The 18,033-nt window shown below is 33.4% G+C and overlaps 1 pseudogene; it reads left to right on the top strand.

Moving 5' to 3' along the window:
• The first annotated feature begins 12,118 nt into the window (after window positions 1-12,118).
• On the top strand, window positions 12,119-17,551 carry LOC116548822 (annotated as a pseudogene).
• The last annotated feature ends 482 nt before the right edge of the window (window positions 17,552-18,033 follow it).

Here is an 18,033-nt window from a genome sequence, read left to right as displayed (position 1 = left end):
CTTTAAGACATTAGTGCTAAATTTTCAAAAAAGTAGTATGTGAATGGCTAAGGAAGGAATGTTTTCAGTGAAACCTGGGTTCTTCTCAGACTAAAATATTTCATACAGAATAAAGCTGCTAGTGAAAGTCTAATGTGAACACATGGCATTTAATTTCCATCAAAGTTTTAATAGTCTGTGTAAAATGTGGCCATGAGTAAAATAATAAAATATAAGTGGAATGGCATGACAATAGTGCCCTACTGGGACTCACGCAGCAGCAGTGGAAGGGGATGTTCCAAGAGCATCTGTCTCTTTGGCAGAATTCAAAGGCAGCTGCTCTGGTTACTTTCATAATGCTCACGAGGTTTCCATTTGATTATAGAAGCAATGTCTGCTCTCTATTGCAGATCTGGAGTCATCTGTAGTCGCCTTACCTGTGATGCTGAGTTATTTGTTTAATTGCTTTTGATGAGAAAAAAAAAATGCTTCTTGAGAAAAGCTTTGAAAAGCTTTAGAAAGCTATTATAATTTAAACTCAGATTTGCCTGCATATATCCTTTTTCAAATCTCATTCTTATTTGTATTCCCAGTATGATGGATGACAACAGTTGGAAGCTTATAATAACACAGTTCTTATCATGCCATGGTCTCTTGTAAATGCTGGTTTTTTTTTTTTTTTTTTCTTGAGGTGACCTGTTATATCTCTCTTTGCTGCCCTATCATTTTCTTGGAAGGGACTGATAAAGTAAGTATGTACCTGCTATTTTTTTTCCATGAGTATTTGTTCCTTTTCACAAATACTTAGAAAGTTGGGACTTTTTTATCAAACCAATATTAAATAATTCTCAGTGTGTTTACCTCTAAAAATGAGATTGTAAGAATCTGTTTGCATGCACCTTAAATATTTGTACAAGTCAACTGCCCACGAATTATGGAGGCTCTAAATCTGGCTGAGTTTGCTATTTTGTCATTTTTTAGCTGATGTCTTGGGCAATATGCTTATCATTTCAAAGTCTCACTTTCTTCATCTGTAAAATATTGAGATAAGATAACACATATTTTGATAAGGTGTAATGCACAGATACACATTAAAATTTCTACAGGAAGAAAATATGTGTATTTATTGGTTGACATTAGCTATATCCTTGAGGACATTAAAGAAATACAACTAATTACTAGGTGATGAAAACCTAATTTAAGTGGTTTATTTTTTAAAGCACTTTTTATATTAATATATCTCAATCCAATTATCTAAAATAAGTGACTTTTGGAAATATAATCTCTTGAAATATGTGTTTTGTCTTGTATTTACAATTTTTATGTGACAAAAGGGAAAATACAGGACAGAATACAATTTATAAATAAAAGACAATACAACTATTCGAGATTATAAACAGAACATTATTAAAGAGTGAGATCAGAATGTTAGTTACAAAATTTGAAAGAGCAGGATGACACATGGGTACAGAGGTTAAGTAGAAATTATGCAGCCACAATTTAAAAGAAAGACACAATGTATGTTTGAAAATGAAAGGTTGTTATGGCAATTCAGAGTGCCAAGAAGAGTACAATCACTGAACTCATTATATTATGTAAATTAAAGCATAAAACCTTTAAAAAGCTTCTAAAACTAGTTTACTTTCAAAGAATGTAAGAGGTGGTTACTGGAGGATTATATGAAATGACATGATAAATGCATAAAATATTCAAAGTTATCACATCCTTGAAATTAGCAGCTGTGTTGAGTATTTTTTATTTATTCTTCCAGATCCAATTCTTACCCTCGTTTTCCCCACTCTGTACCCTGGGAAGACAAACCTTCCTGAACTGAATAATTAAATTTCCCTTGCCCATTTCCTGTTGCGTCTAGAGAATATCAGTTGGTAGGGAGAGATCAGGGAGGAGAGAACATGCTATTTCCCCAGCTCCTCTCCTGCCATGCTATGGCGTGGTAAGGTTTTTGTTTTTTTCCTTGACTTCAGCCCTCATCTTCTGTGGAGCCATATTTTGAGCATTTACATTCAAAATAGGAGAAGTATTCATCCTCGACTTGTCTCTTCTCCTTAACTTTCTCAGCTAGTAAACTACTGCAATCCCCCAATCCTCTGAATCCTGCCATCTAAATGTCATTTGAATTTGTCTACTCTCCTCCTCTCTCCCACTTCACCCAGGCTTGTCACAATCATGATTTTTATCTCATTACTTTCTTATCTAGATTAATGAGTCAGCCTTTTGATTTGTCTCCATACTCTAGGTTTGTGTCCACACCCACATGTTCTCCATATAGTGACCTATTTTTGTTTTGTTTTCTTCTGCTTTTGTTTTGAAGATAAAAGGAGGTTTTATTGGATTTTAATATCTCCATTTATTAAAAACAACTCTGATACTTGCAGAGAAAAATGGTCAAAACTTGTTCTTAAACTGTCTTCCAGTAATTTGATCCTCATCTCATGAGAAATACAGCAAAATCTATTCAGAGGCTGTTTCTAGTGGGGTGGGGTGGTGGGAAAAGAATCTGAGCATTTGAGGCACTCGGTCTTACATTTCTGATCCAACTAGGACAGCTTCACTTTTATCTGCTTTATATATGACTTGTATTGAAGAAAATATGTGAAAATGTTGGGAAACCATCATTATATTATTTTTCCTAGTAAATATATTATTTACTGCCAATTTAATATAATCATGCTTATTACATAATATCCTAATAAAGAAATATGTAAAACATGCACCATGCCCCCACAATCTAAAAATCTTTTTTGGAAATTATTTTGATTTACTCATTTGCTAGTGCTAGGCCTGTTGCTTTCTCTCTGATGAGCAGACATTCAAATGCAAGTCAACTTCCCCATCAAAGTACACAATTAAAAGTAATGTAAGTGCTATTAATTTACTAAAAGTAGTCTTAACAGATGACATGAAGGTACAATTTTCAAAAATGATCCCAAAATCTACAGAAGGAATTGATTTTGTGGCTAAAACTCTACAGGGAGTCCAAGTGAGCTAATTTTTTAATGCCTTCTTTCTCATTATAGAATCAGAAATGTGTATGTTAGTTTGTTGGTTTGTATACTGGAATTTGGGGTAAGAAAATCTTCAGGCTAGAAACACTGATTATAGGTAATACTAATTGTTTGGAGTTTTAGAATTTTGCATACTCCAGTTTTTGATTCTTGTGTGCTCTCCCTGCTCATGTTAGAAAGTAGACATCACTAATATCTGCAATTTTGTCCCCTAAACTGGTAGCTTTTTACTTTTTTAACTATTGTATTCTATTATGTTAAGTGCAAGGAAGCTAACTGCACTACCACTTCAGACAGTCACAATCAAATCAATTAAGCACAGCATTCAATTTGAAATCTATTTGCCATCTTATTTCAACTTTTAGATTTTTGAGTAAATATTTTTCCTGTCACTTGAACAAAATGGATTCTGAGTCACCTTCTGCTAATAATAGCTAAGGTCAAGAAGAATTTTCTTATTTGTAAATGCCCACCTGACCTTCAATCTCACCATCTTTTACTAGGACAGAAAAACTAGAGAAAAAGAAAGATTCCCAAAGACATCCATCCTCTACAGCCTGTGTTAGTTCCGAGATATGTTCCTTTCAATCAGCACCAGAGTGAATGTATATTGATTCTATGGCAACCAGCTGCTTTTGGTTAAGTTATTTCTACTATTTATGTTTTTCATGATAAACTCTATGTTAGTAATTACTTACTAAATTAAACCTCTGTATTTAGTATCTTCCCAGTCAGAGTCCTCTTATCTTCTAAATTTGTTACATTCTGCTTTTAAGCAATTTTAAATACAATTTTACCTAATAAGTCAAGAAAATTTTAAACAAATAGTAGACCTTTTTTTCTGGATCTCTTTTTATCATCAGAAAAATAAAATGATAAAAACAATTTTTAAAAATTCTATTACAAGGCCAAATATACTGTACAATGGTACAAATATAGTTGATAACTGAATTGAAAAATTAATATAAAGTCAATGTCTTATTGGAAATGAAGATGGTCAAAATTTACTTTATTTGCTTTCATTAAGCAATTCCATTAGCTCCTACCCTATTTTAAAGTGAAGTATCAACCGCCTTTTAAGTGATGTAACTAAATTTCCTGGTTACATACTTGTTGGTTAGTGACTGAATTACTGAGATAGTCCTGGTTTGAAAATTTCTTATTATTTTAAAGCACAAGTATTAGCCAAGTAAAACTTTGTGAATATTAAATTGTGTCTAATATAAATATTTAATAATATAAATAAGCTGTGTATTTTAAAATATAGACAAACAAATCATACATATGATCTGCTTTTTATTCAAATGATTAAGATAAAGCAAAATATAGTAATCAATGAGATTTATTAAATTTAATTTCTACAGGTCTTTAATTTCTCTTGGGTATATCCCCAGAAGAGGAATTGCTGGATCACATGTTAGTTCTATTTTAAATTTCTATAGGAACCTTCACACTTTCTTACACAATGGCTGTACCAACTTGTAGTTCCACCAAGAGTGTACAAAAGTTCCCTTTTCTGCATGCCCTGTAAAAATGAAATTACCTATTAAAGATATTAGAACTTCCATGTTCATGGACACACTGTTCATAATAGCCATGATATGGAAACATTGACAGATAGATAAAGAGATTGTGATATAATGCATATATGTATATATGTAATCTAATATATAATGAAATATTATTCAGCCTTTAAAAAAGAGATCCTGCCATTTGCCACAATATGGATGAACCTAACATCCTTACACTAAGTGAAACAATCGAACAAAGAAATAAAAATACTGCATGACCTCATTATTTGTGGAATATAAAAGAAAAAAAAAAGTCAGCTTCTCAAAAGAAAATTAAACAATGGTTACCAGGAGTAGGGGATGAAGGGAGGAGAAAAACCGGAGGATGTCAGTCAAAAGATACAAAGTAGCAGATACGTAGAATAAACAAGTCTAGAGATTTAATCTACAATGTGAGGACAATAGCTAAAAGAGTGTATTTTACATGATCTTGTCTCACACACACACACACACACACACACACACACAGAGACACACACACACGCAAAGTGTAAATGTGAGAAAATGGCATATTATTTTGTTTGACTCTTGTAACCATTTCACTACCTATGTGAAAATACCATGTTGTGTTCCCTAAATATATGCAATATAATATAAAACATTAATTCCTTCTTGGAATCTTTGTTTCATGAATCTCAGAATTAACAGATTTGAAATTATCAGCAATCTTTCCCTATCTCTATTTTATTTTTGTTACCATGAATGATGACAATTTTTTTTTAATTTTTTTTGCCCATTTTTGTCTTTAATTCCTTCTCACCTTTCTATTCACGTATCAGAGCTTTTATACAGGTTGATATTTTGCATATCGCTTTTGAATCCATCTTTATTTTATACACAAGAGGATTTTAATACCGTGACTTTTTAACTCAATATTTAGAAATGAAAATGTCCAATTGTAGACCAGGCATGGTGGCTCACATTGTAATCTCAGTGCTTTTGGGGGCCAAATGGAAGGGGGGCTTGATTCCAGCCATGTTCGAGACAAGCCTGGACAACCTAGCAAGATACCATTGGTATTTTTTTTTTTTTAATTAGCCAAACATGGTGACACAAACCTGTAGTTCTACTACTAGGTTTGTGTTACCAGACCTGTGTTACTAGTCTACCACTAGGTAGACTGAAGCAGAATGATCCCTTGAGCCTAGGAGTTTGCATCTGCAGTAAGTGATCACACTACTGCCCTTCTGTCTGGGCAACGGTGCAAGACCGTGTCTTTAAAAATAATAAATACATCATAATTACACACTGCAAAAATGAAATTACCTTGACGTTTCATGTTCATTGAGACACTATTCACAATAGCCATTAAAACTGATTTTTAGGATTATTGAGTAAAATTATCCTGAATATTTTATGCACCCTAAATTATTTCCCTCTTCAGTGCTAACTCATATATCACAGTCCTATTTATTACCCAGATTTCTTGAAAAATTTGACATATTCACTTCATTTTATTTTAGAGTTTGCTAGTCAAAATGAAGAGGAGTTATGATTCCATGAAAATACATTTTAGGGACTAAATTCATTCTGGTCAGCATCAAATTTTTCAGAACAACATATTGTGGCTTTTATTCTGATGACCTCCTGGTAAAATGAAATCAGAGTAAACAAATAAAAAAAATAAATTGTCCATCATGAGTACTCTAAGTATTTAAATGGAAAATATTTCTATCTGATGCAATAGCTTAAAGAGAAAACTCATTTAGTTGCATTTAGTTGTATAAAAAGAGGTTTTTTTTTTTAACTAGGATGAACTTTTCAAAATCAACGAAAATCTAAATATCAAGTCGATTTTATATTAGAATACCACAGAAGTTTTTAAGAGAAATGTTGCTTTAAAATGATTACCTGTAATTAAACCTAACATTTTTTAGTGTGTGCTTTATTTTAAAAGGATACTTCCCTATTCTACTGCATATTTGACCAGCATTCCTATAAGTGAGGCAACAAAAATAATGACAGCTTAATGTGTAATAAATTATGTGATGGGTTTGTCCATCCTGCTCAGCTGATGGTGAGAGAAAAGAAAAGGAAAATTTTTACTAGAAATAAATATTTATCTCTTGGATTTAAAGGCTTATATTTGTGGTTAAAAATGTATAATTACTAAAAGACCATGCATAATATGCCTGTTAGTTTTTACAAGTCTGACTATTATGTGATTTCATTTTAAGGATATTTCATGCCATATATTGCTCAGTTTTACTAATTCCTATGTACATTGATATATTTGCAGCATTTTTAATCCTTGAATATATGTATTCAAATATTTTACATTTGTAGCTGGAAAGATGCCATGGGCAAAGCCAATGAGAGGAAAACAATTATATCAAATAGAGAATGGTTGAATTCTGTTTATTTGAGGTAATGTTTGGTATATTTGAGTCAATCATAGGAAATCATTTAATATTTAAGTGAGCTATACAGGTGAAAGCATGTTTAACATCGGTCTTTAATAGCTCTTATACAAAATTATGTGTTCCTGTGATTTTCTTCAATGTTAATATTAATGAAAGGAATTAACTTGGTGTGAATATACTTCACAGCATGGTATGCCACAAGAAATAATGCCAAATACATAAGTAGAATTAGTAATTAAAATTAGGCACATACTAATTATCACAGCGTGAATATCTACATTCTTACTGACAACTATCACTGAAGGTATTACTGAGAATAAGTAAGAAAAGGTTATTTTGTAATTCAAGACCAATGTTGTCTTCACTAAGAACCTCAATAACAAATTGTGATTTTTGGTTTATGTGTATATGTCTGTATATTTATCTTGGTTTTCACAGGAGATAGAAGTGAATGGAGTGACCTGACTATACTAACATCCAATGCCACTTAGGGTAAATTCTTTATACAAAATAAATCTTGCATTTCAAAAACATCATTACTACATGCTAACCCACTAAGTAAGTAGCAACTGCTGCTCAAACTACTGGCATTTATAAGCCAAATTAATCCCTCAGCAGAAAGATCAATTACTATAGAATTAGGAATTTTGAGGTCCTTATAATAGTTAAATCCAGCAAATGTTTAATATACTAACTCCACAATTGTCTTCCATCATCATCTCTTTGACACTGCCTTGAAAAAAGCCAGTGTAGATAGGTATCATGTGACATATATATCTATCTATATCTATATCTATGTCTATATATATATATATACACACACACACGTGTATATAAATAATAAAATTATATAGTTTTTAAAAAGAAGTCATGAAGCAAGACCAAGCATATGTAGAAATATAATAAATTAGGCATTTTTATAATATATAACACTTATATCATTAACAAATATCAAAAGTATATCCTTGCATCATTTTAGGTAGTACAAAGTTATGTCTGATTGGCTGAAAATATGAATTTAAAAAATAAACTATATAACTACTAATACAATAAACATGTAGTTGAAATATATACAGTCTCAAAAAAGAGAATGACTCAAGAAGTAGAAAACATAAATAAGAAACTGATATATTTTAAAGAGAAAAATTTGAATACTAGTACAATTAATCACATTTAAATAATTAAAATTTGAATGACAATGATTTGAAAAATTTAAATATAACCTAAATAATTAATACTTAGAATGCATAATTAGTTTAATACCAGTATAGAAGGAAGAACTTCACAAAAAGTAAAACATTACATGTTCAATAAAAATAAATCCCAGTATGAATCAAATAAATGTACAGTTAAAACAATAACAGAGCATTTACCTCATTAGCAAAGATTTAATGGGAGCAAAAGCAAGCAAGTAGGTAAAGTGGTGAAATTGAATTCACTGCAATTATTGGTGAAAATATAAATCTAGTAAAAATTGTCAATAGATTTTACATATATGCATATACAATTTCATCTAAAGATTGCTGTTCTAGAAATAGGTCTCGTTAGAAATACTCTTTAAATACATAGCTAAAATAAGCTTAACTAAATTTTATTTTAATATTAAGAGTTAGGCATACATGTAAATGATTAACAGCCAAATCAGTTACATGTCTGCATAATACTATGGAGTTCTTATAAGGTGGGCTGCTATTATAAGACATACGAAAAGGTTGTATAGAGGGCAGCCATGAATAATGAACACACCATGTTTTCTATCATGAAGAGAACAGTAACATAAACTAACACAAGTGTAGCAATTTTTACTTTGAAAAAATATCTCTTCTCTCATCCAAGTCATGTGTATTATGGGCCTTCATGACATGATGCAATAGCACATATACAATAGTGTCCATTTATATATCTACTATGAAAAGTCAGTGATCATGGACAATATTCATCTCTACGGTAAAGCATAAGAAAAATCAAAGTAATCTATACAGCTTAAAACACAAATGGCTACAAATTTCATAAAAAGCTAAATTGTACTTTACTGAAGATGCCTCTTTGGTAATAACAAACTTCTGGTTGATGCATTTATTATTTTTTATGTCTTCTTAATAAATCATGGTACAGGAATTTCAAATTCTTACAAAGTAATGTGGTGGAAAAAATTACGGGAAAATAAAATAATAATAGAACTATGACAACAAAACATGAAGTGTCTTGTTATTATATTTTTTAATTTGGTGAAAAACACAGCTTAATCGAGTTGGTTTCTGAACATTTAACCCATAAAGTTTGTGATTACTATAATCAGTAGTGTTAAAGAGATTCATGAGCACAGCAAGAAGAGAAATAGAATTTGAACAATGGGTGCATAAAAATGAATGCTTCACGGAAAATCCATGCCTTGCAAAATATTGGCTGCAGCCTGTCCTCTCTCCAACCTTCAAAAAGTCAAAGCAGGTGCTGTTAATTTTCTTCCAAATCCTACTCTCCTTCCTCTGGCTCTTTCTGAATGAAATGAGAGAACATGGAGGGTAGAGACAGTCTCCATGAATCAAAGGCTATGCTATGTTAAGAAATAGAATGAAAACAAAAGGCATATTAGTGCCTAATACTCTGCTTTGCTAGTAACATGTAGCAAATGTAATGGTCCATTAGCTGCCAAATAAAATTATTCCAAAATGGAGATATATGTCATTTATATGGGAAATTATGTAATAAAGTAAGTACTCCAACAATAAAAGTAATCAGCTGGAGAATTACTTTCAGAACCTATGGAAGGAGAGATAAAATATGAACATAAAACAAGTAGGAAAAAATCAGTACAAAATACTTCTTTGTCACTAATGGTTTGGGATATTCTGATTACTTTTAGCTATATAGTCTTCTTATTCCTTTACAGAAATAAAATGAATCATATAAAATATTGTGACCTTTTTACATTGTGGGTTTACTATTCAATCATCTTTAGAATGCTATGAACCATTACATTCAAATAAATGATTCATGAACGTTCAAAGTAAAAATCAGAATCAGCGCTCTGAAGAGTGGTTATATTCCCAGATGTGACAATATATTTTCTGTGATACAGTCAAACAAGGAGAAAGGATTTTCCTCACATGTCTTCATGCATGATTTTCTGGTATACAGAATCTTGAGACATTGAAAATCTAAGTCATATAGACTTGACTAGATTCATAGTTAAAACCTCTTGGAGTTTTTTCTTTTTTCTAGAAATTATTAGCTTATGGTCATTTTGGTGTGCAGAATAAGACTTCTCTTAACCATGTTCTATTGATCTAAAATATAAAATATTATCACAAATATTTCAAGACAATCAGTGAAGAACACGATGAAAATATAATCAGTCTCTGCATCCTTTTATTAATAAATTTAAACCTGACTTTGATAGACGATCAAAATGTGCTTTGCTTCTTGGGATATTTTCACAGATTTAGTCAAAGTACATTACAATATTTTGTTTTGTAAGTGAAAAATTTTCATCTGGAATACATTAAAGAAGAGTCCACAAACTAAACCATTACCATTTATTAAAGCAAATGTAGAGATTCAAAGGTTTTCACTAAAAAAAAAAAAAAAAAAGAAGAAACAATAGTGGAAATACTACAATCCAATTTATCTAGAAAGTAAAAGAACAGAGATATGGAAAAAAGAACCACTGTATAAATGTGACTAGGAATACTGAAACAATTGTACAGTACAAAATATGTGGTGTACCAAGCCCTCTTGTAAAGAATTGAATAAAGTCTGATTATTTTTGTCAAAGAGCAAAAATAGAGTTAAATTGATGTGTTTTCCACAAAACTCTATCCAACTTGGAAATACGTAAATACGTATGTAAGTTATAAGATGAAAACCATGTCATCTCTATTTTTAAATAGACAAACCTAGAAACATCACTTTTATGCCTATTTTCAAAGAAGCTTAATAACGTAGAGAGGACGTATCCTTCAGCCCTGCCTTTCTTCTTTCTACAGTCTTCTGGCATATACTGAAATCAACACAAGCTTAGATGGCAGAAAACATCAACAGATAAATAGGTGGCCTAGGAGGCACTGACATGAATACAGTAAATATCTTCTGGCATATACTGAAATCAACACAAGCTTCGATGGCAGAAAACATCAACAGATAAATAGGTGACTGACATGAATACAGTAAATATTGCACAATGGGAGTTAGTGGGAATTGCTGTCCTGGAGACAGGCTAGGCAAATTGGTGGAGGTTTTGATGCATATTAGTACAAGATAGCTGATTTTATGTTTCTCAATAGGATAGTAAGGGGGCCAGATAGACACGTGATAGATTTGATTTGGGTAGACCTTAGTTCTAAATGCAATGCTGCATCACTGTACATTCACTATTATTTTACTTTCATTCTGAATTTCTAAGCATATTGATTTTTTTTATTATCCAGACCAGTGGAGGATAGGATTTACATAGAAGCAGCAAATTGAAGAAATGCATACTTTTTTATATTTAGGTTTAATGTGTATGATTTTGTTCCAACCCTAGCTGAAAATTTCTTAATTACATTTAGTTTAGGCAACATTCAAATTATTTGATATTCATTGAAAATACCTAAATCCCCGATAGTGGACATGAAGCCTCCTGAGAGGCTGATAAAATCAGTTATTAATATGTTTAGGGTACTTTCTACAATGATTGTTAGGGCAGAATAGACAGGATTCCCTTTTACCACTAATATCACCACATACCCCATTTGTATGCCAGGTGCAAAAATATTAATCACATCAACAATACTTTTTAAATTATACATTTTTAAAAGTCTAATTCTTTATTGGCTTCTGTACCTAACCAGCCTAAACTCCCAGCAGAAAGTACAGATTGAACATCCTTAATCTAAACGTCCAGTCTGAAATGTTCCGAAATCTGAAACTTTTTGAGCATAGACATGACACTTCAAGTGGAAAATTTCACATTTGACCTCTTGTGATGGGCTGTAGTCAAAAAGCAGTCAAAACTTTGTTTCATGCATGAAATTATTAAAATATTGTATACAATTTTCTTCAGGCTATGAGTATTTTTGCATTTAGACATGGGTGGCATCCCCAAGAAATATCACTTTGTATATATGAAAATATTTTAAAATATAAAACAATCCAAAATCCCAATCACTCTGGTCCTAGATCAGTAACACAGGCTAGTATGAACTTATCAAAAACTGTAAGTATGCGATAATTTATATGTAAGGATAATGAGAAACATCTGTTAAATACTATTAATCATAAACTGGATAATGAAATGTAATATTCAAATATAGCTGCAAAATCATATACATATCTCTGTGGTATACATGAATAGGAATGAAAATAAACTTAATAAATAAAATAAATCTAACCCAATTAGCTGGGCATGGTGGCACATGCCTGCAATCCCAGCTACTAGGGAGGCTGAGGCAAGAGAATAGCTTGAACCTGGGAGACAGAGGTTGTAGTAAGTCAAGATCACATCGTTGCACTGCAGCCTGGGTAACAGAGCAAGACCCCTTAAAATAAAAACAATAATCATAATAATAAAGCTAAACCACAGAATTATAGTCAACATACCTGCTTTTCATAAAATGTTCACTCCCCTTTATAATTTTTTTATGTTCATAATAATGTCTTACATCTTAAATTTCAACAATAGTAAACATTATCCCAGATATTAATGAACTTATTAATGTGTCCTTACATTCACAAATTTTTATGTATGTAACTTCAAAATATATTTAATTACACTTAAATATATCTATATAATAAACAGAAAATAATATAATTGAATAAAATCATAATGCAATTTTGATCAAAAAAAATGTAAAAGTAATATGACTGACACAAAACTTATTCATTGACTATTCCTGTATTTGATACAATATTCTAAAAAAGAGATCTGTTGGTTAAGTACAGTCTCTTGGGTCTTAATAAAATGAGTCAGAAGGTGGTGAGATATTTTTCTGTTATGGCTATAATGCATAACAAAATACTCCTTCCTTCCCTTCCCTCCCTCCCTCCCTTCTTCCCTCTCTCCCTCCCTCCCCTACCTTCCTTACTTCCTTTCTTCCCTTCACCCCTCCCTCCCTCCCTCCCTCCCTCCCTCCTTCCCTTCTTCTATTATGGCTATAATGCATAACTAAAGAATCCTTCCTTCCTTCCTTCCTTCCTTCCTTCCTTCCTTCCTTCCTTCCTTCCTTCCTTCCTTCCTTCTTTCCCTCCCTCCCTTCCTTCCTCCCTCCCTCCTTCTCTCCTTCCCTCCTTCCCTCCTTCCCTCTTTCCATCTTTCCTTCCTTCCTTCCTTCTTTCCTTCCTCCCTCCCTCCCTTTCTTCCTGGCTTCCTTCTCTTTATTCCTCTGTCCATTCATTCATTTATTATTCAACCCTTCATTCATTCAATAGATATTCCTGCATAACAATTGCATCCAAGTGTAAACAGATTATCATATAAACAAACATTACTGGTGTTTATCTATATAACCAGTGAGGTACAAAAACAAACAAACAAAAAACTACCACATAACTACATTGCATTCTAAATAACATATTTGAAAGTATAAGGAAAGCTCTTTATTTAAAGGTGTCCTCAGGAAAAGCCTATTTGGAAATGTAAATAAAATTGCTGAGAGAGTAGTTTCTTCTGGATTCTTCCTTCTACAGAATAAAATCTAGTTAATATTCTAAATTAAATTTCTCTGATTCTTGCAATATTATAGAATACTTAATGGGTCACAGTGTTACTGCTCACCAGACTCACCAGACTATGCATCCCTCAGTCTATAACACACTGTTATGTAAGGACCTATATCATCTATTCCCCATATAAAATGTAATTTTATTGAAGGCAGGGTATGCTTGTATAACAAAACTCAGCTGAGAAGAAATAGAAAACCTGAATATTCCTACAAATATTTTTAATATCTAATCCATCTTTTAAAACCTTTGAAAGGGAAAACTTAAGTCCCAGCTATTTTCACTGGAAAATTCTACTGAACATGGAAAGAAGAAATAACACCAATTCTATGCATCTCTTCCAGAAAATAGAAAAGGAGTGTGATGGTTAATTTTATGTGTCCACTTGACTGGGCTAAGGAATGCCCAAGATAGCTGCTAGAACATTATTTCTGGTATGTCTGTGAGGGTACATCCAGCAGAGATGAACATTTAAATCAGTAGCTGAGTAAAGAAAATCATTCTCACCAATGTGGGTGGACATTATCCAACCTATTGTGGGCCCAAATAGAACCAAAGGAAAACAATGAGCAAATTTGCTCCTTTCTTAAACTGAGACATCCGTCTTCTTTTTTCCGCCCTTAGACATCAAATCCTCTTTCTCTGGCCTTCAGACTCAGACCAGGAATTGCATCATCACCTCCCTACAGCCAACCCACAGGCTTTAGGACTTGGACTGAATTATGTCACCATCTTTCATGGTTCACCAGCTTGCAGATAGCAGATTGTGGGACTTCTCAGTCTCCATAATCATGTGATCCAATTTCTATAAAACATACACACATACATATATCACATATATCCCCTCATTTCTGTTTCTTTGGAGAACCCAGACTAGAGCAAGAAGGGAGAATTAACTTGATACTAAAATCTGAGACAGCCAGTATAAGAAAAGACCAATATTCATTTTGAACATAGATGCAAAAATCTACAAATAATTATTTCAAAATTAAATATATCCATATGTAAAAAAGAATACTACATCAAATACAACCTAGTGAGATTTATTCCACTAGAAATACAAAGTTAGGTCAACATTCAAAACTCAATCTATATCTCATCCTATTAACAAAGTAAAGAAGAAATACAGCTGGGCCTGGTGGCTCTCTCTTGTTATCCCAGCTCTTTGGGTGGCTGATGTGGGCGGATGACTTGCGGCCAGAAGTTGGAGACCAGCCTGCCCAATGTGGTGACACCCTGTCTTTACTAAAAATACAAAGGTTATCTAGGAGTGGTTTTCCCAGCTGTCGTCTGAGCTACTCAAGAGGCTGAGGTGTGAGAATCGTTTGAACCTGGGAGGTGGAGGCTGCAGTGAGCAGAGATTGTGCTACTGCACTCCAGCCTGGGTGAGAGTGAGACTCTGTCTCAAAAAAAAGAAGAAAAAAATACTATATAACTCTATCGATAGATATTTAAAACAAGATCTGTTAAAATACAACATGCATTCTTCCTTCCTGGGGCTCTATGGCCAGCAGACGGCCCTGAGAAGGCAAGGAAAAGAAGGCTGAGCTCAACAGAGGGTGCGCGAGGCTGCACTACCACAGATTGCACTGTAGAAGAGCATGCAGTCTGACCTGGCTTTTTTCAGTTTCTCACCAGATCCAGCCAGATGCCAGAAGCAGAGTGGAATAGACAGAAAATCAAACATCTGATCAACTAAACAAACATTGTCAAGTATGTGCCAACTACTTTGAGACCGCTTATGATCTGTAGAAGCAGTGCTTATAGGATGGTTATTTAAGATAATGCAATATCTTAAATTGGATATTACATAAAGATAAAAGGATCAATGTAACAAGAAGAGCTAAAGATCCTAAACATATATGCACCCAATACAGAAATACCCAGATATATAAGACTTACAAAGAGACTTGGACCCCCACACAATAATAGCAGGAGACTTCAACATCAATATTAGATAGATCAATGAGACAGAATGTTAACATCGATATCCAGGACTTGAACTCAGATCTGGAACAAGTAGACTTAATTAACATTCATAGAACTCTCCACTTTAAATACACAAAATATACACTCTTATCAGTACTACATCACACGTATTTACAGGTTTAAATGAAATATTGGTTGGCTGCTTGTTAATTATTTTATTCCCTCATTTTTTTTTATGTCTCTATTATTAAACACAATTACAGGCATACCCAGTTTTAGACTGCATTCTAGCCTGGGCAATAAAGCAACACCCCTGTTCTCTCTCCCTCTTCCTCTTCCTCTTTCTTCCTTTCCTGTATTTTTTTTCTTTTTTTTTTTTTTTTAATTTTTTTTTTTCCTTTATATTTTTAAAAAAAAAAAAAAGATAATGCAATATCAACAATAGTTGATGCCAGCAGTCATTTAAACAATCTCCATGACAGGGAAAATGAATAAAAGAATTGATTCAAGATGAAATCAGAACACATGAAGCAGAAAAAGTTTACAAAACTGAAGAGGAAAATGCACACACATATACAGAGAAACCAATAACAACAATGCTCAGAACCCCAGTACAGAGAAGGGGATGAAGAACAGCATTAGGATCTTTTACCATTAACCTTTGACAAAAAGGAAAACAAAAAATACATAAAGTCTCTATTTGAAGTTTTGAGTCTCATGGGAAAGTTAAACATAAAGTCTCTATTTGAAATGTTGATTCTTATGGGAAAACTAAACATTCCTTCTGGGGTGATGAAACCCCAGAAGGTTGTTTTACTCCTGGTAACTTTCAAGCACTGCTGGAGTGCCGGATAAATTCTGGTGAAGAGGTCCTAAGAAAGCACTTTGAGACAACAGTGGCTAACACACTGTTCTGTTTGGAAACACAGTAGAGTCATATGCTAGAAATCTGTGAGAGCTGCATTAGGGAAGATAGTCTAAGGGAAGTGAGAATCTCACACTTCTTTGTCATTATCACTCTTTGTCAGTTTGTGTTGCTATAAAGGAATACCTGAGGCTGTGAAACTTACAAAGAAAAGAGGGTTTATTTGGCCTGTGGTTCTTCAGGGTGTACAAGAATCACGGCACCAGCATCTGCATCTGGCGAGGGACTCGGCCTGCTTCAACTCAGGGTGGAAGGCAAAGGGGAGCAGGTGCATGCAGAGACAACATGACTGGAAAAAGAGAAGGGAGGGAGATGCCAGGTTCCTTTCAACAAGCAGCAGTTGGAGGAACAAAGAGAGCAAAAACTCACACATTACCACAAGGATGGCACCAAGTGATTCATGAGAGATTTATCCCATGACCCAAACCCCTCCTGTTAGGCCCCACCTTTAACATGGGGCATCAAATTTTAACATGAACTTGGAGGGTCAAATATCCAAACCACAGCCATCACTGACAGTGTAGTGGACATATCAGGGGAAGAGCTCACACTTCTGTTGGTGAGGTTTGTTTGTGAATCTCATAACCTGAGAGAGGACTCTGTGGGCTTCCTGCCTTATGAAGCTGAAGCAGAAATTTTGGCTGTGAAATTTCACACTACCATAACTGAGAAGTGGGGACTAAATATGGAGTATTACTGTCATGGCCAAGTTTACACCGTGTGCAGTGGAAACTCTTCCAAAATAAAAGTTGTTTCTTCTAGACTTTTAGAAATATATCCTCAAGCTATCTACCCACTCTACCTTTCCTGTGCCTTTCCTCATGTGATTGGCAAAATCAGTGCCTATTATGGGTTGCATTAGGAATAACTGCAGAAGTTTCTTCATTTTTCCATCAATCACAACTGCTTTTAGGAGTGGACAATGCCATTTCTGCTCTTGTTAAAAACAGGGGAGAAAAGGGTAAATGACTAAAGGAAATTTGGTATTCTCATTGGATAGGCAGGCATGGTGCTTTCAAAATTTTAGTGGACCTCATGCTAGCACTTATTTATGTTTAAACGATAAAAATGGTGATGCAATATTAGAGGGAATAACTGTGTAGACAGCTAAGAATTTGTCTTCATTGTTAATTTTGATTTCATTGTTACCATTGTGTTAAAAAAAATGTCCTATTCTTTACAAGAACTCTTTGAATAAATCTTCAGGGTCACACCTCTGATACCATCTTTGTAGGGAGTAGTTTGAAGGCAGTACTGCACTCATTTAAGTAAGTGATGGAAGGTCTTAAAGTCAATCATTATTTTTAGTTTGAGGAAGCACAGATTTGGCAACCAAACTTGATAGTCAAATGAAACTCCCTGGGATATTCCATACAGCTTAGCAAGGTAACATGGCATATCAACTGACTTCTGAGTATTTTTATCAAGAAACCCAAACGTTCCAACAGTGGTGCACATTTTTCAGAAACTGAAAGATACATTCTCAGAACAGTACTGCAAAACTGCTTATTTCTGGTACCTTCAGTCATAGGACAGCTTAA

This window comes from Sapajus apella, unplaced genomic scaffold, assembly GCF_009761245.1.
Source record: "Sapajus apella isolate SASKATOON/1434 unplaced genomic scaffold, GSC_monkey_1.0 scaffold5, whole genome shotgun sequence".
Classification (NCBI taxonomy): Eukaryota; Metazoa; Chordata; class Mammalia; order Primates; family Cebidae; genus Sapajus; species Sapajus apella.
The sequence above is the reverse complement of the archived record's forward strand: the minus strand, read 5'-3'. Positions and strand labels throughout refer to the sequence as shown.